The 24,928-nt window shown below is 41.9% G+C and overlaps 1 protein-coding gene across 1 annotated transcript in view; it reads right to left on the reverse strand.

Annotated features, from left to right (window-relative positions):
• TANC1 (tetratricopeptide repeat, ankyrin repeat and coiled-coil containing 1) overlaps positions 1–21,802 on the reverse strand; it is a 304,559-nt gene extending 282,757 nt beyond the window's left edge. Inside the window, exon 1 of the mRNA XM_003406004.4 lies at positions 21,711–21,802. The gene's annotated coding sequence lies outside the window, so the exon portion shown is untranslated. The remainder of the gene's footprint in view (positions 1–21,710) is intronic.
• Positions 21,803–24,928: the final 3,126 nt, after the last annotated feature.

The raw sequence follows: 24,928 nt of genomic DNA on the forward strand, positions 1-24,928 counted from the left end.
ACAACTAATACAGATATCCTCCTAAGTATGGCCTTTTGGTTCAACTGAATCATTTTTAGCATAAATCCTTAAGAGTAGGATTACTGGGTCATGGCTATTACTAAATTTTAATGTATTGCTTTCCAAAGAGTGTTTACCAGTTGTCATTGCTACCAACAGAGTAAACTGGAAAGCAAGGACCACCATTAAACTTTTTAAAAGATAATTTAATATATTTAAAAATATAACCGTCACTTTATTTTTATGTATTTTATGGCCAGTGCAAATGAATTTCCACTTGTTTATTTAACACATGGATTTCCACATGTATGAATTACCTACCTATATCCTTTGCATCTTTTTATTTATTGGTTTTACCTTGTACTCAAATAGAATAACAGATACAGAATTTATTTTCAATGGTGAAAAAGCATTCTTCCACAGATCCAATGGAGATTTGATGCTATTTTATACCAGTATTTCTGCAAGTTGGTTCTTAAACTTACCTCATTAAATTAAAAAAAAAAAAAATTGGTGAATAGTAAAACATAATAATGAGGATGACAACAGCATCTTATATAAAGGTTTTTGTGAAGATTACATGAGCTAATGCACCTAAATGTACAGCTCAGGCCTCAAACATCATCTCTCACCTGACCTACTTCAAAAGCCTCCTAACAGAGAGCCCTGCCGCCCATCTGTCTCCACACACCAGTCTCTTCTGCACACCACCGCTGCCAAAGCTTGTCTCCAACACATAGATCTGATTACATCATCGCCCTGCTTGAAAACCCCTGACACCTATCACTGGTTCCAGGACCAAGTCCATACTTCTTAGCCCGGAATGCAAGGCCCTTCACAACCCAGCTCTCTCCTCCCTGCCACTGTATCCAAATGCCAAGCAGTGTCTGTTCCAGTAACAACACCACAAACATGGCATTCTCATGCCTCTCAGCCTCTGCTCATTGTGCTCTCTTCTGGAAAGCCCCTCACCCCCTTCTTCTCCTGGCAAAGTCCTACACATCCTCCTCAGTGAAGTCTTTGAGCCTCCAACTCCTCCTCCTCCCCGCCCTCTTCCTTCTTCACACTCCCACTGCACGTGTGTCTCCCTAACACCCCCAAGTATGTACGTGTGCACTTGTCTCCTCCAACTGAGGGATGCCTTGAGAGACACAGAACTGGGCCTCGAAGGAAAAGCACAATGACAGTCCTCAAAAAAATTCGCTGAAAGCTAAGCATATAATTACCATATGACCCAGCAATTCCACTCCTAGGTATATAACCAAAAGAACTGAAATCATAAAAGTTGTATTTGAATATCCATAACAGCATTATTCATGATAGCCAAAAAGTAGAAACAATTCCAATGTCCATCAACCGATGAAATAAATTGTTGTTAGGTGCCATCGAGTCGGTTCAGATTCATAGTGACCCTATGTAAAACAGAAAGAAACACTGCTGGGTCCTGTGCCATCCTCACAATTGTTATGTTTGAGCCCATTGTTGCAGCTAATGTGTCAATTCATCTCATCAAGGGTCTTCCTCTTTTTCACTGACCTTTCTTCTACCTTATCAAGCATGATGTCCTTCTCCAGGGACTGGTCCCTCCTGATAACAAGTCCAAAGTACATGGGATGAAGTCAAGTCCAAAGTACATGGGATGAAGTCACACCATCCTCGCTTCTAAGGAGCACTCTGGCTGTCCTTCTTCCAAGACAGACTTATTTGTTCTTCTGGCAGTCCACAGTATATTCAATACTCTTTGCTGACACTGTAATTCAAAGGTATCAATTCTTCTCTGGTCTCCCTTATTCATTGTCCAGTTTTCACATGCATCTGAAGTGACTGAAAATACCATGGCTTGAGTCAGATGCACCCAAGTCCTCAAGGTGACCTCTTTGCTTTTTAACACTTTAAAGAGGTATTTTGCAGCAGAGTTGCCCAATGCAACACGTCCTTTGATTTCTTGACTGCTGCTTCCACGGGTGTTGATTGTGGATCCAAGTAAAATGAAATCCTTGACAACTTCAATCCTTTCTTCATCTATCATGATGTTGCTTATTGGTCCAGTTGTAAGGATTTTTGTTTTCTTTATATTGAGGTGTAATCCATACTGAAGGCTATGGTTTTTGATCTTCATCAGTAAGTGCTTAAAGTCCTCTTCACTTTCAGCAAGCAAGGTTGTGTCATCTGCATATCTCAGGTTGTTAATGAGTCTTCCACCAATCCTGATGCCACATTCTTCTTTAGTCCGGCTTCTCGGATTATTTGTTCAGCATACATATTGAATAAGTATGGTGAAAAGATACAACCCTTGATGCACACCTTTCCTGATTTTAAACCACACAGTGGTTTAAATAAATAAAATGTGGCATATCCATACACAGGAAGTATTATTCAGCCATAAAAAGGAATGACATAATCATACATGCTACAACATGGATGAACCCTGAAAACACTATGCTAAGCAAAATAAGCCATATACAAAAGGACAAATATTGTATGATTCTACTTATATGAATAACTTAAAATAAGTAAACTCATACACCCAAAACGTTGACTAGAGGTTACTAGAGGCTGGAAATAGAACCCTGATGGTGCAACAGTTAAACTAACCAGAAAGGTTGACGGTTAGAACCAACCCAGCAGCTCCTCAAGAGAAACACCTGGCAATCTGCTTCTGTAAATATTACAACCTAGGAAATCCTATAGGGCAGTTGTACTCTGCCACATAGTTCATTATGAGTCAAAAATCAGCTTGATGGCAGGTAACACCAACAACAGGAACTGCAGGGAGAGGAAATGAGGAGTTATTGTTTAAGGGGTACTGAGTTTCTATTAAGAAGCCCTTGTGGCGCAAAAGAAAGATGTGGTAGTCTGATTCCATAAAGATTGCAGCCTTGGGAACCCTATGGGGTAGTTCTAATCTATCCTAAAGGGCTGATATCATCTGAATCAACTCAAAGGCAACAGGTTTAGAGTTTCTATTTGGCGTGATGAAAAAGTCTTAGAAATAGGTAACGCTATGGTTTTATATAGTTGTAAATGTAATTAATGCCATTGAATTATACACCTAAAAAGGTTAAAATAACAAATTCTATGCTATATTTTACCACAATAAAAAGACTTTTAAGGAAGTATTTGTTGCAAAAAAAAGAATGCAAAACCTCCACCACCCTTTGGCAAATGAAACCTGTTTCTAATTTATCAGTTAACACTTTCGTGGTAACTTTCCACCTCTAAAAATTCATAAGGATATTATATTTATTGAGCTGGTTAAGACTACAAAAAAGCCCTGGGAAAGTGAAGTATCGTTATGAATTCTGTCCACTTACAGCTTAATCACTGTCCCTCTAGAAATGGAATTACCTCACTTTTTCCATGAGGAAGGGGGAAATCACAGCCAGTGGTTCCTCAGTCTTGTTTCTGTCTGCCTTTATTTTTGGTATGTGGAGTTGCTGAACAGTTTAAAGGGGTCCCTCTTGCTTAATCAGAGTCCCTGGATGGTGCAAACAGTTAATGCACTCAGCTGCTAACCAAAAGGTTAGAGGTTTGAGTCCAAGAAAACCAAAACCCACTGCCGTCAAGTTGATTCCGACTCATAGCGACCCTACAGGACAGAGTAGAACTGCCCCATAGTGTTTCCAAGGAATGCCTGGCAGATCTGAACTGCCAACCTCTTGGTTAGCAGCTGTAGCACTTAACCACTATGCCACCAGGGTTTCCTTGAGTCCAAGAGATGCCTCATAAGAAAGGCCAGGCAATCTACTCCAGAAAAATCAGACACAGACACAGACACACACACACACACACACGATTCTGGCTATGCATCAGAATCGACTCCACACCAACTGTGTTTTTTTGTTTGCTTGCTTTTTTCTTTTCTTGTTTAAACAAAACATTTCAGAAAAGAAATGAGAAACAAAACAGTTACTTAATGGTAGGAAAAAGAAGTGTAAAATGCTCAAGTTCCGCTCAGCTTCTCTCTAAGCAATCAAGTTCATTCTTAGAGAACACGTACTGCATGGGCAGGTATCATTCCTTGTTTTGCAATGGCTTTTTCTTTTCTTTTAACATTTTACTGTATTTTTGGTGAAAGTCTACACAGCAAATAGATTTTCATTTAACAATTTATATACATATTGTTCAGTGATACTGGTTACATTTTTCACAACGTGTCAGCATTCTCATTATTTTCATTCTAGTTGTTCTGTTTCCGTTAATCTAGCTTCCCTGGAGCCCCTTGGAGCCCTGGTGGCGCAGTCATTAAGAACTCAGCTGCTAACCAAAAGGTGGGCAGTATGAATCCACCGGCTGCTCCTTAGAAACTCTTTGGGGTAGTTCTACTCTGCCCTACAGGGTTACTATGAGTCAGAATTAACTCCACAACAGGTTTGGGGTTTTTTTTTTTTTTGGTCCCCCTTACCTTCTCATCTTTGATCTAGAGTAAATGTTTAGGTTTCATTTAGAAGATTATTTAAAGGAGCACAGTATTCATGGACAATATTATTTATTATATGAGCCAATCTGTCATTTGGCTGAAAGGTGACCTCCGGGAGTGGTTCGAGTTTCAAGTTTAAAGGGTATCCCAGGGCAACAGTCTTGGGAGTTCCTCTAGTCTCTACCAGTCCAATAAGTCTGGCTTTTTTTTTTTTAGGAATTAGAGTTTTGTTCTACATTTTTCTCCCATTCTGTCTGAGACCATCTACTGTGTCCCTGGTCTGAATGGTCAGTAGTGGTAGCTGGGCACCATCTAGTTCTGGTCTCAAGGTAGGTGAGGCAGTGGTTCCCATAGACTATTAGTCCTGTAGACTAGTTTCTTCTTTAAATCTTCTGTTTCCATCTTTCTCCTTTGCTCTGGATGATCAGAGACCAATTGTTGTGTCTCAGATGGCCACTCACAAGCTTTTAAGACCCCAGACACTACTCACCAACCTAGGATGTAAAACATTATCCTTATGAACTACATTGCACCAACTATGGAGATGCCCCACAAGACTATGGTCCTAAACCTTCAAATCTGGTAAACTAATCCTGTGAGGTGTTTGGTTGTATCTAGGAAGTATCCATAACTATGCCCCCATGTGCCTTATTTCATATAAGAATATATACGCAGCACACATAAACATGTATATACATAGGCCTACAGGGTCAATGGAAACCGTGGTGGCATAGTGGTTAAAAGTTACAGCTGCTAACCAAAAGGTCGGCAGTTGGAATCTACCTGGCACTCCTTGGAAACCCTATGGGGCGGTTCTACTCTGTCCGTTAGGGTCACTGAGTTGAAAATGACTCAATGGCAAAGAGTTTGTTTTTGTTTTTTTTAATAGGGTCACTGTGAATTGGAATTAACCTGACAGCAACATTTTTTGTTGTTGTTGTTACAGTACATGCATACCCATATATTTGCATGTGCCTTTCTATACCTACATATGCATACATATTTATGTAATCACACACACATTTTTTAGTTATTACTGTTGCTGCAAAATTACAAATATTATAGCACTTACAAAACTGTCCCTTATTCTTGTGTACTTCATTTCCCCCTTTCTCCTCTTCCCATCCCTGGTAACCACCAAAGAACGTTGCTTTCTATATGTACACCTAGTCTTATTTTTTTATAATAGTGAAATCATACAATATTTGTCCTTTTGTGATTGACTTATTTCACTCAGCATAATGCCCTCCAGATTCATCCACATTGTATCTTGAAAACTCATCGTTATTCCTTATGGCTGCATAGTATTTCATTGTGTGTATGTACCACGATTTGTATATCCATTCATCTACTGATGGGTGCTTAGGTTGTTTCCACCTTTTTGTTACTGCGACTAATGCTGCAAGCAATGAACATACGTGTGCACACGTCTATTCATGTCACTGCTATTAATTAGATCTCTAGTGTATATGCCTAGCAGTGAGATTACTGGATCATAGGGTACTTCTATTTCTAGCTTTTTGAAAAAGTACCACACTGTTTTCCATAGAGGCTGAAACAATTTACAACTCCACCAGCAGTGGAGGAAGGTGTCAATTTTTCCGCAACTTTGCCAGCATTTGTTGTTTTCTGTTTTTTTGATCAGTACCGTTTTTGCAGAGATGAAATGATATCTTATTGTGGTTTTTATTTGCATCTCTCTAATGGCTAATGATGGCAAGCACCTTTTCAGGTGTTTGTTGGCTGCATGAATGTCCTCTTTGGTGAAGTGCCTATTCATGTCCTTTGCCCATTTTTAATTGGCCAAGACTTTTTTCTTATATAACAAGATTAATGCCCTGGACATGCTGACGACTCTTCTTGGTTTGTCCATAAATGTCAAGAATGCCAAGCCCATAAAAATATCTATTTAAGTATGCCACAGAATGTTCCTTGACTTCACCTGTACGAGATTTAGGGTATAACACTTCTGCCTTTACATGGATCTTTAATAAACAGGGCACGAAACCATATGCAGAATTTCCCTCCTCCTCCCCCTTCCTGAGGATCTGAGGCCCTTTAGGGAAGCACTGACCCCTCTCTCCCTAGAGAATCTACTTTCCTAATTGGAAATGCCATGGACTTGAGTGTGGCACTAGACTTACTCTAGCTAAATAAAACAAAATTTATTCTTGTTCTAAACCACACTCGAGCAAAAGACCACTGAAGCCTCCACAACTTCACATGTGCTCACAGTCTCAGTAAATAAAAAGATGTTTTAAGTACTGATTTTCATAAAAACAAGACAGTTTGTTAGCAACATCCTGGTGCCAATAATAAATAACATCTTTTCTCTAGTTCCTTCTTCTCTATAAATTACCATCTAAAAATAGCCCACCTGTTTGTTCAAAATATCTAGCATAAGCATCTAATTGTTTTAATATAAGCAATCAACCATCCATACACATTAGCTTGAAATCAAGATCTTATTTAGACTTCTGTAACAAGTACATTATAATTAGCAATTTTAAAAATACTCACAGAATAAAAACTCCCGTTAAACTACTGATAAAGAAAGTTAAATTTTAAAAGATAAATTTCTTTACCAGAATATGGCAAGAAGAGAAGGGAAAAGATGGCCTTTTGGGGGGCAGCTTAGCCAAGTAAGGGGCTAAACACTTTATGTAGACTCTCTCCTTTAGTCCTGTGAAGGATCTCATGAAACAGAAATTACTACCCGATTTTACAGACCAAAAAAAAAAAAAAAACCAAAGATCAAGTAAATTGTACAGAGCCACACACAAAAACCAAGGTTCATCTGGTTTCAAAGGTCATGCTTTTTCACTATATCATAGTGTATTTACATTTCAAAAGGGGGAGAAGGAGGAAAAAAAAAACAATGTGTAGGTTTGTGCGTGTGTATACATATAAATACATTATATATATATATATATATATTTGTCCCTGGGGAGCACAAGCGCTTTGGGGTCAACTGATAACCTAAAGGTTGGCAGTATGAACCCACCTTGCCACCCTGCAGAAGAAAGGCCTAGAGAACTACTTTCACAAAGAACACAACCAAGAAAACCCTATGAGGCAGTTCCACTCTGTAACACATGGGGTTGCCATGAGTGAGAATTAACTTCACAGCAATGAGTATTTTAGGTGTATTTTTCATGCACTACTACAGTACAAAGTACACAGCACCGTATTATTCACAACAGGCAAATTTAAATGTATAAAACAGTGTCTCTGCCCTGTAAGGCATTAAACACAACAATGGGCTAGGAGCTGCCTATGATAGTTACCACTGATCACACAAAGCTGTTTTATATATACCAGGTTATTCTTTATTAAAACACAAAAAAAAATCCTTCAATTTTTCCCAGACATACAACAAGCACTGGGAAGGAAATCAAGGGGGGAAAAAATTAAGTAGCACATTATGTTAACAAAGTCTGCTATCATAGGAACTTTTATTTATGTCTGCATTTCTAAGACAATGTACATATAAAATAATCACCTTGAGGATGTACTTAAATTTATAGCTGTACTTCAAATTAGCAAAGGCATTTATCAGGATAGCATTGTGTTAAATATTTATAGAGTACAGGTAATAATAATGCATATTCCTAAATTAACAGACTTAAAAATAAGTCTTTAGGTAATACTGTTTAATCATGACAACTAGATACCCTGTCATTCTTAATCAAATTCAACTACCTAATATGTTTAACACCAAGCCATGTTACCGAAGAGGCACATAGCTTACAGTCTTAAGATATACTGAAAACTTATATGCATTTAACCATGCCAAATATTAAGAATACTGATTTGCTTCCAACCACACCTAGAATAAATTCAACTTGCATCCCCTTGGTATACTAATAAAATGAAATTTCCAAAGAAACTCTAAGCCATTATTGTATTCTGTTTTTAAGTTACTCTCTATGAATTGTTAAACTTAAATGCCTGCCCCAAATCACAGGGATGAAAAAAAAAAAAAAAAAAAACCATAGCCTAGCACCAATTCTTCCCAAAAATATTTAACCTGAATCTAATCATCCCTTTAGACCTAATCTCCAGTTTACAGGAAATATAGGGGACAAAGGAACAAGGTAAATGACACCACAAGGAAGCAAATGAATTCAGAATATGGGCCATTCTACAAGGTCTTCCAAAGCCAGGAGAGGGCATGTAAGCTACAGTAGGAAGGCAAGTGTGAGTGCAAGCGGAACAAGAGTGTGAGAGAGAGAGAAAAGGGCAAAGGGAGGAAGAGGGTGAAAGTATTCTTTCACATTTGAAAAGACCAAAGGAACAAACAACAAATCCACAGTGCAATAACTAAACCTTGATTGAATTCTGGTTTTAAAAACAAAAATAGTGACAAATGACATGTGGGGAACAATTAGATGATATTAAGAAATTATTGTTGATTTTAGAAGTGATAATAGCATGGCGATTATGTTGTTGCTGTGTTGTTTTTTTAAGTCCTTAATTAGAAATGAGGGAAACCCTGGATGAATACTAAAGTTTATCCAGTGAAATTACATGATATCTGGGGTTTGCCTTAAAATATTTCAGCAAATTGAACAAACCAACATACATTATTCTCTGGCCACAAGGTGCTCTGCAAGAGAGCATCTACAGTTCAATGAGTTTGAGAAGTTTTAAAAAATCTAGTTCCCTTCAAGGAGATTCAGAGTGCACATTAGAACTCAGGGTGCTCAAAAGTTTTGCAGTTAAATACAAAAACACCTGGTTTACTTCGGTTACCCAGATTTTACCACTGATTTGACCATACAACCCTTTTTCCCCGCAAAAGCCAGTTGCTGGTCAGTTGATTCTGACTCATGGCGACCCCATGTTTGTCAGAGTAGAACTGTGTCCCACAGGGTTTTTAATGGCTGGTTTTTCAGAAGTAGATTGCTAGGCCTTTCTTCTGAGGCACCTCTGGGTGAACTGGAATCTGCAACCTTCTGGTTAGCCGCTGAGTGCATTAACAATTTGCACCACACAGAACTCCCATTCCTACAGGAAAAGAAAACAAACCTGTTGTCATCGAGTCAATTCCAACTCATGGAGACCCCATGTGTTACAGAGCAGAACTGCTCCATACGGTTTTCTTGGCCGTAATCTTTATGGAAACAGATCACCAGCCCTTTCTTTCAAAGTGCCACTGGGTGGGTTCGAACTGCCAACCTTTAGGTTAGTGGTCAAGCACAAACCATTTGCCCACCTAGAGACCTTACTTTTCCTGCATAATACCTATCAGTTTCCTGTAAATCTGTTTCCCATGGAAACCATTTTGAGAATTGCTGCTTTACTTAGATAAATCACTCTAAGGCTTTCAAGTCACATGCTTCAAGAACTCCTAATAGAGAGCAGTGGGATGCAGACCCCAAATTCTCGTAAAAAGACCAGACTTAATGGTCTGACTGAGACTAGAAGGACCCCGGTGGTCATGGCCCCCAGACCTTCTGTTAGACCAAGACAGGAACCATTCCCAAAGCCAACTCTTCAGACATGGATTGGACTGGACAATGGGTTGGAGAGGGATGCTGGTGAAGAGTGAGCATCTTGGATCAGGTGGACACTTGAGACTATGTTGGCATCTCCTGCCTAGAGGGGAGACAAGAGGGTAGAGGGGGTTAGAAACTGGTGAAATGGACACACAAAGAGAGAGTGCAGGGAGGGAGCGGGTTGTCTCATTAGGGGGAGAGCAATTAGGAGTATGCAGCAAGGTGTATACAAGCTTTTGTGTGAGACTGACTTGATTTGTAAACTTTCACTTAAAGCACAATAAAATTTTATTTTAAAAAGACCTAATAACAAGAATTTCACAACTGGATCTATTTACAGTTTAGGAACCAATCACTTTTTCTGAGTCTTTAGCATTTAGAAATAGTTATGTTTACTTTTTAAGTTAACATGTTTTAGTCTGTAAGTCGGTCTTTTTCCTATTTCAAAATTTCCCTCTAAACAAGTCAAATTTTACTCATTCAAATCCATTTCCTTGGAAATCTACAATGGAATAGACTTCCAACTCATTCCAGGTATCAGTCCACACATGGTTTTCACTTTCAAAACCGCCTTTAGATATTTCAAAGGTTTTTCAAATCCTGTACAAGGACTCCTCAAAGTAAATTACTAGCTTCTGAGTAACAAAAAAAAAAAAACCCTGAAATCAAAACTCTTCTGATACTTAAGGATTTCCAGTAAAATAACCTCAAAGCCCCCCAAATTTCCATCTTTATGTACCAGAAGTGGTCCTACCTCTTAGAAACAGGTCCTTTTGGGTGCTTAAACAATTAGATCTGCAGACAGATTCAGGTTATCATGAATTCTTCTTACTTCAGGACTAAAAGGCTTTATGGCAAGCTTTCAACTAATATCTGCAGTTAATTTGAGAAAAATTATATTCTATTCCATTTAAGCTCTAACATGTAAAAGCTCTTTGAAAATGCGCTTAAAAGAAAATAAGAGTGGTTAACAAAGAAATCTAAGTTCTAAAAAAAAAAAAAAATTTTTTTTTTTTTTTTTTTTAAGTTCTAAGTCACTGCCAAAGAGAAACAACCAAATTTTATGCCTCCTTTGCAATTTACAGAGCCCTGATGGAGCAGTGGTTAAGAGCTCGGCTGCTAACCAAGAGGTCGGCAGTTCGAATCTACCAGCCACTCCTTGGAAACCCTATGGGGCAGTTCTACTCTGTCCGATAAGGTCATTAGGAGTTGGAATCAACTCAATGGCAACAAGTTTGGTTTGGTTTTGCAATTTACAACACTCGGAACACTTTCATATACATTCTGTCATTTGAACCCTCAATACCCTGGAGAGATGTCTGTTTTCCATCATTATAGCATACATCTAACATGTTTCAACTTTAAAGCTGACAAGTTGTCAACCCTCATTTATCCATTCCATGGAGGGAATACTGCCACAGAGAATTCAATTCAGCTGTTGTACTCAGAAAGAAAGCCCATCATCTCACATCTCCCAAGAGGAATGCTTAGTGCAGACCCTACTGCAGAGAACTCCCATGATTCTGCTTGGTGGTACGTGTGCAAAGATAACCATCCACAGGTATTTAGATTTTCAGACATTAGATCCACCAGGCCTTTTCTGTTACACAAGGTGAGAAGGTTCTCTGAACTTGCTGTGCCTGCCTATGATCGTCCAGTCATGCTTCTGCACCATGTTTTTGCATGATTATGGTGCACATACTACATTGTAGCAGGTATCAGGGCTTTCCATTTTAACCCATGTCAGGGTTCCCACATGAAAAAAGAACACGTAACTGCAGGCAGCATGTGCAGACAAAACAGCTTTGGAATAAAACTGACATAAGTTGGAATCCCGGATCCCCTTGTATTCAGATTCCTTACATGTAGAGCTCTCTACCTTCCTAAGGTTGCTGAGGGTTGGAGGTGAGAGAACTTACCACGGTAACTGGCACAGAACTGGTGTTTAACAATTGTGGGTTTTCTGCCTATCTCCCTTTCTCCCAGAAGGGGAAACAAGGGATGTAAAAAAATGACTCAGGGAAGACAAGGCCCGTACCATCAAGAGGGCTACTATCCATAGTCAAAGCAAACTGGCCAACAACTTAATAATAAAAGGCAAAAAAGAGAAAAATATAATAAATTTACAAGCAACATGCTGTGGGGACTAAAAGGAAAGAATCATTTAAATGTGGAAAGTGGAGAGAGAATCAGAAAAAATGTTCATGAGGAAGCAGTATTTGAGCTAGGCTTTGAAGGTCAAGGACAATGTCAGTGATGGAAATGGGAGAAGAGTCTCATCAGAGAATGAAAATATGTGACAGTCGGAAAACAGGCTGGAGTTCAGTGGCATTAGCAGAAACATGCAGAGGACAGCTGGGTCTGGAAATGAAAACTAGGGACAAGATTGCAGAGGATCTTGAAGCAATGAATAAAAGGGGGACAGCCATCTAAGATACATCTATTGGCCCTATCCCATCCGGGGCAAGAAAGAACGAACAAAATCAAAGACACAAGTGAAATATTAGCCCAAAGGACTAAAGGACCACACGAACCACAGCCTCCACCAGCCTGAGCCCAGAAGAACTAAATGGTGCCTGCCGACCACCACCAACCTCCCTGACAGCGATCACAATGACAGTCCCAGACAGAGCAGGAAAAAAATGTAGAACAACATTCAAATTCACACAAAAAAGACCAGGCTTACTGGTGTGACAGTGACTAGAGGAACCCCAGCCCAAGACTATGGCCTCTGGACACTCTGCTGAATCAGAACTGAAGCCAGTCTGGAAGCCCACTCTTCAGGCTAAAATTACAAACACTAACACATGAGGAATGTGCTTCTTAGTTCAATCAAGTATACAAGACCAAATCAGCAACTCCTGCCCAAAAGCAAGACTGGAAGGCAAGAAGGGACAGGGAAACTGGATGAATGGACAAAGGGAACCGAGGGTGAAAACGGGGAGAGTGCTGATACATTGTAGGGATTGCGACCAATGTCACAAAACAATACGTGTATAATTTTTTGAATGAGACGCTAACTTGAGCTGTAAACATTTGCCTAAAGCACAATAAAATTAAACAATAAAAGGAGCAGATTAGGCACAGAAGCAAGGAAGCACAAATAAGGAAAGACTGATGTTACCTGCAGATCACCAAGGAACCCAGGAAGAGAAGCTGAAAGAGATAAGGATTTTCCCAAAACAGACAGAGCCAGTACCCAGAATTTGGACTTCTAGCCTCTTAAACTGTGAGAAAATAAACTTGTTTGCTAAAGTCACCCACTTGTGATATTTCTGGTATAGCAGCACTAAGAATTAAGACACTTCTATTCCTTCTTTTTTTGTCATGAGGTCAGGTTGATATTTTATAAATGCAAACTTGATCATTTTACTCCTGTTCTTACAACCCTTTAATAAATTTCCACCGCTCTTAGGATAAACAACCAAACCTTAAACAGGTCCAAAAGGTACAGCTTAGCTTCACCCCATCTCCCCAGGTGGGCCTCATGCCACTCTTCCCAAACATTTTCTATGCCCTTGCTACACTGCCTTCCACCAACTATGTTCCCTCCTCCTACAGACTCCTCTGCATATTAATTTTTTTAGTCAGCAATGCTATTCTCCCACTTCTTCACCCTGATGCCTCATACATGTTCAGATGGGACCTTACCATCACTTTCTCAGGGAAGTCTACCCTGTCACTGAGGACTGTGTGCCCCCACAGCACTGTTTAACTGTCCTCTATGACTCTGTAATTGGACATGTTTTGTGGGTGATACATTGACCAGTGTCTTTTTGCCCTGATGCAAGGTTCAAGAGAATAGTGTTCACCTTTGCTCTCCACTGCATTCCCAGTGAGTGGGGTATGGTGTTTGACCCGCAGGAAACTCTCAGTAAATATTAATAGATTGATAGAATGCGTGAGCAAAGACAAAATCAGAGGAGGAGTGAAGAATTACACTACCCAAAGAACTCCCTCTTCTTTTCAGCCTTTCTTTTTTGTCTATTCTTGGGAGGTAACCTTTAAATTCTCTGCATTTCCTGAGTAATTAGTGTCCTTGTAAAAAGGGGAAACGCTGGTGACACAGTAGTTAAGAGCTATGGATGCTAACCAAAGGTCGGCAGTTCGAATCCATCAGGCGCTCCTTGGAAACCTTATGGGGCACTTCTACTCTGTCCTATAGGGTCGCTATGAGTCGGAATTGACTCGATGGCAACGGGGTTTTTTTTTGTGGTGCAGTGGCTAAGCACTCGGCTGCTAACAGAAAGGTCGGCAGTTGAAACCCATCAGCGCAGGAGAAAGATGTGGTGTCTGCTTCCATAAAGATTATAGCCTTGGATACCCTATGGGGCAGCACTAAGGCAGCACTCTGTCCCCACAGGGTCTCTATGAGGCAGAATTTACTCAAAGCTAACAGGTTTGGGCTTTTGTTTTCTCGTTTTGTTTTGGTTGTTAATTACCTGAACCACACCTGACAGTTTATGCAAATTAGATGACTCTTGATGGTGGGCTGTGTGTATATGTTAGGTACTGTAGAGTCACTTACGAGTCATAGCATCCCTATGCACACCAGAACAAAACACTGCCTGGTCCTGCGCCATCCTCACAAGCGTTGTTATGCTTAAGCCCATTGTTGCAACCACTGTGTCAATCCATCTCATTGAGCGTCTTCCTCTTTTTCACTGACCCTCTACTTTATCAACCATGATGTCCTTCTCCAGGGAGTTGTCCCTCTTTATAATGTATCTGTTGTATGTACGATGTAGTCTTGCCATCCTTGCTTCTAAGGAACATTCTGGCTGTACTTCTTCCAAGACAGATTTGTTTGTTCTTTTGGTAGTCCATGGTATAATCAGTATTCTTCACCAACACCATAATTCAAAGGCATTAATTCTTCTTTGGTCTTCCTTATTCATTGTCCAGCTTTCACATGCATAGGAGGCGACTGAAAACACCATGCCTTGGGTCAGGAGCACCTTAGTCTTCAATGTGACATCTTTGCTTTTTAATACTTTAAAGGGGTCTTTTGCAGCAGATCTGTCCAAGCCAATGCATTGTTCGATTTCCTGACTGCTGCTTCCGTGGACGTTGATTGTGGATCCTAGTAAAATGAAATCTTTAACAACTTCAATCTTTTCTCCATTTATCAGGATGTTGCTTATCAGTCCAGTTGTGCCCGCCAGAAAAATCCACCAGGTGTTATTAGTCTAACTTCCGGGCATAAGGAAGGTGAGAGATTGAGTTTAATCATGTGGCCAATGAGTCAATCAATTATGACTATGTAAAGAAACTCAATAGACAGACACCAAAGCTCAAGGGAGTTTTCTGGTTGGTCATAAATGTCAACGAATAAGGAGGGTAAGGCACCGCTGGGAACACAGAAGCTCTGTGCTGGAGGGCTTTCCATATGTATTTCCTCTTTTGTATACTTTTTGCTATAGTAAAACTGTAAGTATAAAAAAATAAATAAATAAAATGGGGACCACCACCACCCGTATCTGTCCTTGCATCAGGTATGATACTTTCAGCTGCAAGTAACGAAAAACACCCGACTAGAGGTGGCTTAAGGGCATTGGTGGTTCAGTGGTGGAATCCTTGCCTTCCATGCAGGAGATCCACGTTCCATTCCCAGTCAATGCACCTCATACACAGCCACCAGCTGTCAGTGGAGGCTTGCATACTGCTATGATGCTAAACAGGTTTCAGTGGAGCCTCCAGGCCGAGAGGGACTAGGAAGAAAGGCCTGACGATCTACTTCCCAAAATCAGCCAAAGAAAACCCAATGGATCACAACAGTCCAATCTGTACCCAATCATGAGGATGGCACGGGACCAGGCAGTGTTTTGCTCTATTGTGTATGGGGTAGCCAGGAGTCAAGGGCCAACTCAATGGTACCTAACAACTATATAAGCAACGTGAACTGTGTTCTCAAAACTTTTTGATCATGCACCCTTATCAGTAAAAAAAAAAAAAAAAACATGAACATATACCCCCAACGTGCAGGTGATGACAGATTTTTTTTTTTTTAATTCAAACATGTAGTTAGAGTCAGCAAGCATTCAATAAACATTAATAACTGATGTTGCTAATCCTGAGTAATTTAGAATAAAGCACAGCAGAGAGCAGGGAGTATAATGGGTTATATGAGAATAATGACCAACTCCACGTTTTGAGCAGTAATTCAACACTCCATTACACAAGTGCCTGTATATGCAGCAATTCAGATCCCCGTAGAATGTGGCAAAAACTGTGATCTCTCAAGACTACACGGGTGTGCATCACAAGAGCATTACAAATGTTCATATCCTTCAGCATATTGGTATGCTGCTGTCACGGCCAGCAACACCACTTTGAAAAATATGTTCTATAGTAGGCAGCTAACTCTTGTTTACCCAGCTCCCTCCCTCCTCCTTTAACAATAACCCCTTTCTTTGTGGGATACTTTGTCTTCCCCACAGTCCCACCTTTTGGGTCTAATGGGTACTACCAACCACAACTCTCCTTTGGCTGGCATGAGACCAATTAGGACTTTCCCAAAATGGAACTACGTGATGTAAGGCTTTGGAACTACCAGCAGCCAGATAACCTCTGTGTGCTGGGCACTGTGCTTGGCCCTGGTGATTTAATGATGCATGAATCAGATCTGAGCTAAAGGGCTCTTTACAATCTAAAAGAGAGTTCTTTCCAAATACACCTAAACATCAAAATAGAAACAAATTATGGCATCATATATAATGGATTCATTAAACAGCCATTAAACAGTGCCAAAAAAGAATGTGTATGGATGGGGGGGAGGACACTATATATGTATATACTATATACTGTACAAACAACATCACACGTTCTTGTATGTACATTTTTCACGATTCTTCAATAGCACAGGTAAAATAGGATTATATCCTTGTATGAACACGTACGCACAAAAAGGTCATAATCAAGTGTGTCTTAGAGACCACCTCGCCCTCCTACCCCACCTCACTGAGGTAATAAGCCACGGTTCATGACAAGTGTGTAACCCTAGGTGTGCTGGGGTGGGGCAGAGAAGGTGGTGAGTCACTGTGGCTCTAGGCTATATGGTTGAAAATCCTGAGTTCACATCTATCTACAACTGCACCTGGGAGATTAATACCAATAAATCCCCTCATGTTAGTGGCCAAATCTGTGCTAAAATCCAGTGACTATGGATTGCCACCCTTGACAACACTTTCCGTACCCCTGGTATTACTGCCTACGCTCCAGGATACTCCCTTTGATCACACACACACACACACACACACACACACACCCCTGCAGAAATGTCTAAAGACAACCCTTACCCTAGAAGGACACCCTCCATCAATAACACAGCCAAACCAAACCGGGAGGCCCACGTTCGCTCTCCAAAAGATGTTTCCAGAAAGCCTTTTTAATCATAATTCAAAACCCAAAAGTCATCCTGCTTTGTTGCTCTTATCCACTTCTGGTACAGTGATAACAAAGTCTCCCAGCTTCGTCAGCAGATGTCCCATTGCCACTGAGTCAATTCCAACTCAGAGTGACCCTATAGGACAAAGTAGAACTGCCCTATAGGGTTTCCAAGGTTGTTTATCTTAACGGAAGCAGACTGCCACATCTTCCTCCCCTGGAGCAGCTGGTGGGTTCAAACCACCAACCTTTAGGTTAGCAGCAGAGTGCTTAGCCAACTGCACCATCCAGATTCCATTTGTTAGCAGATACAGCTTTATGATGCTCTCTCTGGTTCACACAAGGAGATGGCAGCAATTTCAGGTTAACCACAACTCCTTTACAGTCAGTTAATGGGTAATGATTGATACATCCTCTTTTTGAGATTTAAACCCCATTGCTTAATATCTTGAAAAGACAATCCTCTGAGAACAAGTTTTAAAAACTGAAGACGGACAAGCTGCTCAGACATAAAAGAGCCCATAGCTTAGCATGTAATTTTATTTTAGCACCTTTTAAAGAAAACCCGTACCAGCTTCAAGATGAGTGTCAAGCTACACTGAGTGCTCCTAAATAGGCAAGCAGGACATGGCACAAACATTTAGGGACAGAGTAAAAAATGGGTCACCTGCAACTCACAACTTCTTTACCATTAAGCCAGGAGCGTAAAGACTTATTTAGCACACAAAGTGCTTCAAAATCACTTATTCAGACATCAGTAGAAAGAGTCCAGGAACGATGACACAGAAAAAGGAATATTCATCCAGGCTTCGTAATTAGGTTGAGAGATACCAGGATGAAAGGCGAATGATAGGTTCATTTCTTTATTTGAAAAGAAAAAAAAGGTACAGATTCAAGAAGTGATTTCCTTTAAAATGCTGTCTGGGTTACCAGTCCAGATTATAAATCACACTACAGCCTGAAGCCTACTTAATAAAGAAGTTGAAAATAAACAAATGATTCATTTGAAGCATATGAATTTCTGAAACACTCTTGGGGCAGAAAGTTTTATTATCATTATTAGTGAGCTGTTTTTTATCCCAGACATCAAAGTATTGATGTTAACCTTGGGGTTCTGAAACCAAAATAATCCATGAATGAAATCTTGAGGAACTGCCACATATTAACATAAGTCTGTCAGTTTTTAGCCAATTCTTAAGACCACAATATCCTCACAGGTGACTCCATGAATAAAGATGCCTGGGGAAGGGAGTAAGGAGAATCAGAAGACCTAGGTTCAAGTGCAACTCTACTATGTGTAGATAATAATGGACAAACTGATTTAAATTAACAGGCTTTAGTTTACTTAACTGAGGATTCAGGTATAAAACATGTAAGTAAAGCACTTTAGAAACCCCAAAATACTACATTTTAATATCACAGCACTGGCTCCAAAATGCCTACATTTTTAGAACTCTTAGAGAGTCTTTAGGATTGAAAGGTAATCCCCATTTTAGGAATGATAAAAATGAGAAAACCAAGGCCCAGGAAGACTTAAGAACCTTGTACAAAGAACATTTATAAATATTAGGTGGGATTCAGGAATTTATTTTTCCACCACTGAAATATACATTTAAAAACAGTTCAAAACAAAATTATCCCAGGTACTAAATTAAATCACCCCCTTTCCCCAAAATATATACATCCCTTTGCTTTATTTCACATTTGTAAATTTTACTCCTGTAATTTAACAGTTAAAATGAATTTTTCATTAGCAAGATAAAAATAAAGCTATTTCTCTGGCTATGAGACTCACAGCCCACTAGCAACCCAGACAAAACCTTTACAATTGGGTTAGAAATGTCTAATGGAAATACTGACATAACGTTAACCTCCCGCTACGCTGGCAGGCACCATTATAATATGGATTACAGCTAGACCAGCCTAGGGATACTGGTTTTAATGTTTTCTGGGAGATAAAGAATTAATCAGCAACTTAGAAGAGGATGTTGCCTAAAAATGGACAATTTAATCAAGACAACTCCATCGTTTCTAAAACTGTGCCCTCTGCTACCCAATATCAAAAACCCACTATGGCACCAAATAAATTGTGTGTGGTTGAAGACATAAAATGTTCTTTTTCTCCAGGCTGTTATGGGAAGCAGAAAAGGGCTGACTATGAATCAGTTATCTTTTAGCTTTATGATGGACATAAATTATGATAATTTGGACATTCTCGTGGTTAAATGAACCAAAAAAAAAAAAAAGGGCAGGAAAACCAGTGCTTCCAAGTTCCAGCAAAAAAGTTTGTGGAACCACAGCTGCAAGACAGGGTCATGAAAGCAACCCTAAATTTATTTCTGGACTTTCCTGCCTCCACTAAAACCAATGACACTATTTCCCATCCCTTATTGTCAAATCACAACAGTCCGGAAGCCTGGACTGGGTTCACTTGGCAGGTAACAGGAGCAACCCTAGGAGGAAGCCCTGAAGGATGTTAGATACCATATTTCCTTTACTCCCACATACTTTTCATTTTCCAACCACCAGGATATATTTACAATGCATTCTGGCTGACACCCATGGAGCATTCTGGCTGACAACTTTGTGGAAACTGGTATACTCTAGGGAAGGTCTCTTGTGAGATCTTTAAGTAGCTGAGATGAGTAAAACATTCAAACAACTACTATAGTGAACACCTCTCAGCCGCTCATAAATTCTTTCATTCCCAGCAATCAAGAAGCAGCTGTGAAAATCCAGGAACCTCTTGTCTTCCTGGTAGCAGATCTGAAATACCTCCAGGGCCGACAAGAGAAGCCTCACAACTGCTTTTTTCTCCTTCCCTGCCCCCATCCCAGGAGTGCCAGCCTGGCAGGAATAAAGATGACCCAGGAAGGAAAAAGAAAGTAGCGGATCTGGTGAAAGAAGAGATGCAGACTCCCTTCATTTCCATTACAGAGAAATACCAACCCTCAGCGCCAGCTAACCAGGTTACTCCTTTCCTCCCCCACCCGCGCCTCCTCCAAACACACATTAACTTACGCACTGGTGCGCCTGGGCATTTCGAGTAAGCGACCTCAGCAGTTCTGAGCCCTTTCCTCAAAGCTTCTGAACCAGGCACTTCCTTTCCATGCCAGAGTTTAAGGTCCATCCCGTGTTAAGATTCAGCTACCCTTTACCGAGTAACCCACCAGGACGACGCTGCTCCTGGGGTCAAGTTCAAGATGAAAGCGCCCGCCTAGCCTGTCGGAGCCGACTCCTGCAGGGAACAGGAGTTCGATACGAGTCCCATACTTGAGACACGGGAATCTGGGGTTGCCAAGAGCGGGCTGGAGGGGGAAGGGTAGGGAGGACTGTTGCCGCCGCCGAGCACTGCGTCCTCCGTCCTTTTGGACGTGGCGCCGCATTTCTACCTGGCCACTGCCGCATTTCCTCCCGGAGACTTACACAATAAGCCAAGTAAGTTTTGAGAATGCCGGTTCACGGACATTTTTGTCTGCAAACACGCCACACAATGCCTACGGCTTCCTTCCCGACCAGCCGTTCCGGAAAGCTGCCGCGCCAAAGTAGGGAGCCCCTTACATCCCCAGCGCTGCACGCTCGTACCCCAACGTCCTCCAAGAAGAACTTGCACCCTGATGAGTCCTCTAAAAGTGACTCGACTCGACTATTACTCTCCACCCTTCAAGAATAGGGGGACTCACAATCTTGACACAATTCTTGTCTCTTTCCTTAGCACCCTCCAAAAGAAAAAGCCTCAACGTCTACTCTAACTCCCGCTCCCCCCCCCCCCGCAAAAAAAGAACGTGTATATTGATAATCGCACTGTTGTTGGAAGCTAAGTAATGCTGGGGACTTTCAGCCCAGAACTGGGGCACTAACAGACCTCCCCCCAAAACTCATTTGGCAGCTGCGATCTGCGCGCCCCTACACTCCGGGGACTCCCCGAGCCTCGCGGTGCTAGGCGCGACTCTAACCCGCCTCCCCCGCCTAGGTACCAGGCGCAGCCCAGGCCCTTGCCAAGCCCGAAGGCTACAGAGGAGGCGGGAGAGAGGGAGAAGAGGCACGCCGGGTGAGGGTAGTCCCGAAACTCGAGACCTGCCCCCGCGTGTTCCCGGTGCCCTCGAACCCCAGCTGCGCCGGGGGCTCGGTCCAACAAGGAGGGGACAGCGCAAGGAAGGCGCGGACTCCCTAGAGCCAACCGGACGCAGGTTGGGGGCGCCCAACATGTCCGTGCCTATCCCCGGAAACCTCTCGGCTGTGCCCGGCGGAAGAGAGGGGCTCCAGAAACTTTCCCACACGCTTTTCCAAGATCCACATCACCTTCGCCTCCTCCTCGGGACCCTCTCCTTCCAGTATCGCGGCAACTGGACTTGCCTGGAACGCACGCAGGCCCGCGGCGGTGCTCGGGAGGCGGGAGTTACCTGTCGGGAAAGTTTCCAGCTCCTCAGCGCGGCTCCCCACCCCCAAGGACGGGCCTCGGGGCGCGGCCGGCTGGGCACTCGGCGGCTGCCTTTTCCAGGCTCGCGAGGCGGCCACAGCTCCCGCAGCTGCCACAGGGAAAGCGGCGCTCCGGCCCGTCCCCCCGCCTCGCACGGCCCACACCGCGGCCTCATTGGCAGCGCAAATCCCCGCCCCCGCGCGTGTTCCCGAAGGCACCCTCCTCTCGCGCGCCCGCCCCGGCCGCGCCTCCGCGCCCCTCCCCGCCTGGGGCTGCGGCGACTCCAAGGACCCGCTGGGGCGCGGCGCGCGAACTTTCCGCGGGGCGCGGGCGCGGCCCCTCGCCGGCTCTTCTTGCCGGGTCGGGTCCCTGCTGGTTGCGCCCCAGCTGCCCCGGAGGGGGCTGGTCCTCCGAGGCTACTCCTGGGCCCCTCTGGGACTGGATTGAGGGGGATGATAGCCTTTTTTTCAGCCTCTTTAAAATCAATAAAATGACCCGGCCTTCCTCTTCCCCAGTGCCGTTCGAAAACAGCCGAGGAGGACATATGGGAGCAATTAACCGAGCCGAAGTTTCGGTGGATGCTTTAGGGTGACTTGTGTGGCTTTCTTGGATATTCTCTGCCTCACTTAACTGTGTACACACAACACTCGCTTTCTGGGGCCAGAATGAGCTAAGGAAGATGGAAGGTGTAAGAAGGCACCTTGCTGGCTGGGCCCTTTTCTTTCCCAAATTAGGACATTAGGGGCGTTCAGGGACCTGGTGACTGACTGGGTTTCCCCAAGGCCCCAAGTCAGCCCCCTCCTGCGGCTGCTCTGGGCTGGCGCTGTGTTGCCTGTGCCACATCCACAGAGGGCCAGCGTCGTGCTTCTGTCGGCGAGAGGAAAGAAAGAAAAGGGGGAGGGGGTGAAACACAAAGATGCTATTATTATTTCGGTTGGTGGCAGTAAATTAAATTCCCGAGTTCCCAAAATGTTTTGTTATTCCCCAGGAGAATGAAAGCCAGGGTAGGGCCTAGCGGATTCGGCTGTCCTGGGTTCGCCACCTCCGCGCAGGAATCCCAGGCAACGACTGCCAGGCTGGGGTGGGGGAGTCGGCCGCTTCACCCCTGAAGCCCTTTAGACCGGCGTTCATCCAGGAAAGATCAACTAGGACCGCTGCTGTTGGTATGGTCAGCGAGAATTGTTCATGGTTCGCTCCACCGGTGTGCTGCAGCGGTGAAATCAGAAGTTGCTGTAACGGGATTTATTGGTAACCCCTAACCTTAATGTGGCAAACCCGCCTTTAAAGACAACTGTGTTTTAAACAAGTTCCCCTATAAAAACTTCAACCTCACGCAGAGCTTCCCAGTATAAAGATGCTGATTGGAGGGGCGTCCATATTTAAAGCTCTTAGGAAAAAAGGACAGGAAGCAAAATGCCACACAATCTGTCCACATAAATAAAAGATGACTGAAATTTGTTGGATTTTTCACCCATAGTTTCAAAGGCCCAATTACTACCATCCTGATATTTCAGCTGCAAACATTTCAGTGGCCTTGCAGCCTTCCTGGAACAAGGCAGAATATGAATATTTAAAATAAAATATAAACGTATTAAACCAGAAAAGCTATTGACTTCTTCCTCCACTTTGAAATGTCTTGTTGCTGAAAAATACGGTAATTCGTTTTATTTAATTTCTCTTGAAATTAAATGTAAGAAAGTTACCAATCTTGCCACAACAGATGAAAAAGCCAGACAGCGAGCATTCTTGTTGATAAAAGAATGCCACAAACAAAAGAAAAAAAGCTCCACTGTAGTCTAACCAATCCTAAAAACTAAGATATAAGAGAAACAGCCCTAAGGAAATAGACTGGTAACATTTCCCTGCTTCAGACTTCTTTATAATGGGTGGAATGTGTAATGGATACACTTTATAATTTGTATCACAGTCTTCTATCTGGCTCTTCTAAGCTTTGTTTCCGTATTTTTTATGAAATTGCTCAATTAAATTGGGCTTTGAAGACAATGAAATTAGGTTTTCTCCCTCTACTCTTAATGCTCCCAAAGTAGTGAGCAGAAGCTCACATAAAATAAATACTATGTTCATTACCAGTATCTTTAAATTATTTTTACTTGAGGAATTTTTGTCTTTAGAGTTTCAAAAGTCACAGTCACTAAAGGAGTAACTTCATCACTGCCTAGTTAGAAGTGTTTAACATTCTGAACAGGCATACAGCTAGCAATCTGAAATTTGTACACAGAAGGGCCCTGTCTCCCCTTCTTCCTGTGCTGTTTATATCATCCAAATTACGTGTGTTATTATGCACAGTCTGATTTCCAGCTTTAAGGAGCTAACATTACATACGGCGTGTTATACGAAGAACATCAAAGCTGTCTTAAGCTGTGGGTGAAAATGGTACATTTTTTAAAAGACAAGGCCAAAAAAACAGTAATAAAAATTCACATGTGAGAAAAGAAATGGTTCCATTATAATCAATTCTGTAAGAAGAAAAAAATTAGAACATTTTCTAAGTATCTTAATCTGTGAAGTATTAGCTGAGCAAAGGCTCAAAGAATGAATTTTTAATGCTTTCTTTAAAATCTGCTTTTCCTGTACAGAATAAAAGATATTTTACTTGGTTGTTAGGTGATTGTATTTTTAAGGGGAGGGGAGGGCAAGAATCACCTCTTACTTTTCCTGGGGTATCTCTGCTCATCCCATTCATCTTAAACTTCTCACTCATAGTACAATAAAGCCTGGGAAAACCAGAACCTATGTAAGGTGGAAGCCTGTCAGAAAAGAAAAGCTCAAATACATCCACTAAAACAAGCAAAAGTGGTAAGACTGCCCCCTGTCAAAGGCGGAAAACTTGTAGACCCGGAAAATCGAGGCATTCCTGTTGAGTTCCAGCTCTCATAGATTTCACTGTATTTGTATTGATATTTGTATTGATACCAGCTAAAAAAACAAAAGGGTTGGAAATACGTATCACGTAATTATTATATGTTAAGCACATTCCCCAAACATATATACAATATACTGGATTAAATTCTTAAATTTTCTTTCAGTTTGCCAACTATAGCTTTTCTCCATAGAGTCAAAGAAAACAGCAAATAATAAACTGGTTATTTTTCAATACAATTTATTGCCCACAGCAATAGGCAAAGGAAGGCGTGAGAAAAGAATGTGCCTTGTGAGTGTTAGTATGCTTTCCTCCCTGGC

The sequence above is a fragment of the Loxodonta africana genome, chromosome 6 (assembly GCF_030014295.1).
Source record: "Loxodonta africana isolate mLoxAfr1 chromosome 6, mLoxAfr1.hap2, whole genome shotgun sequence".
In the NCBI taxonomy this organism is placed as follows: domain Eukaryota; kingdom Metazoa; phylum Chordata; class Mammalia; order Proboscidea; family Elephantidae; genus Loxodonta; species Loxodonta africana.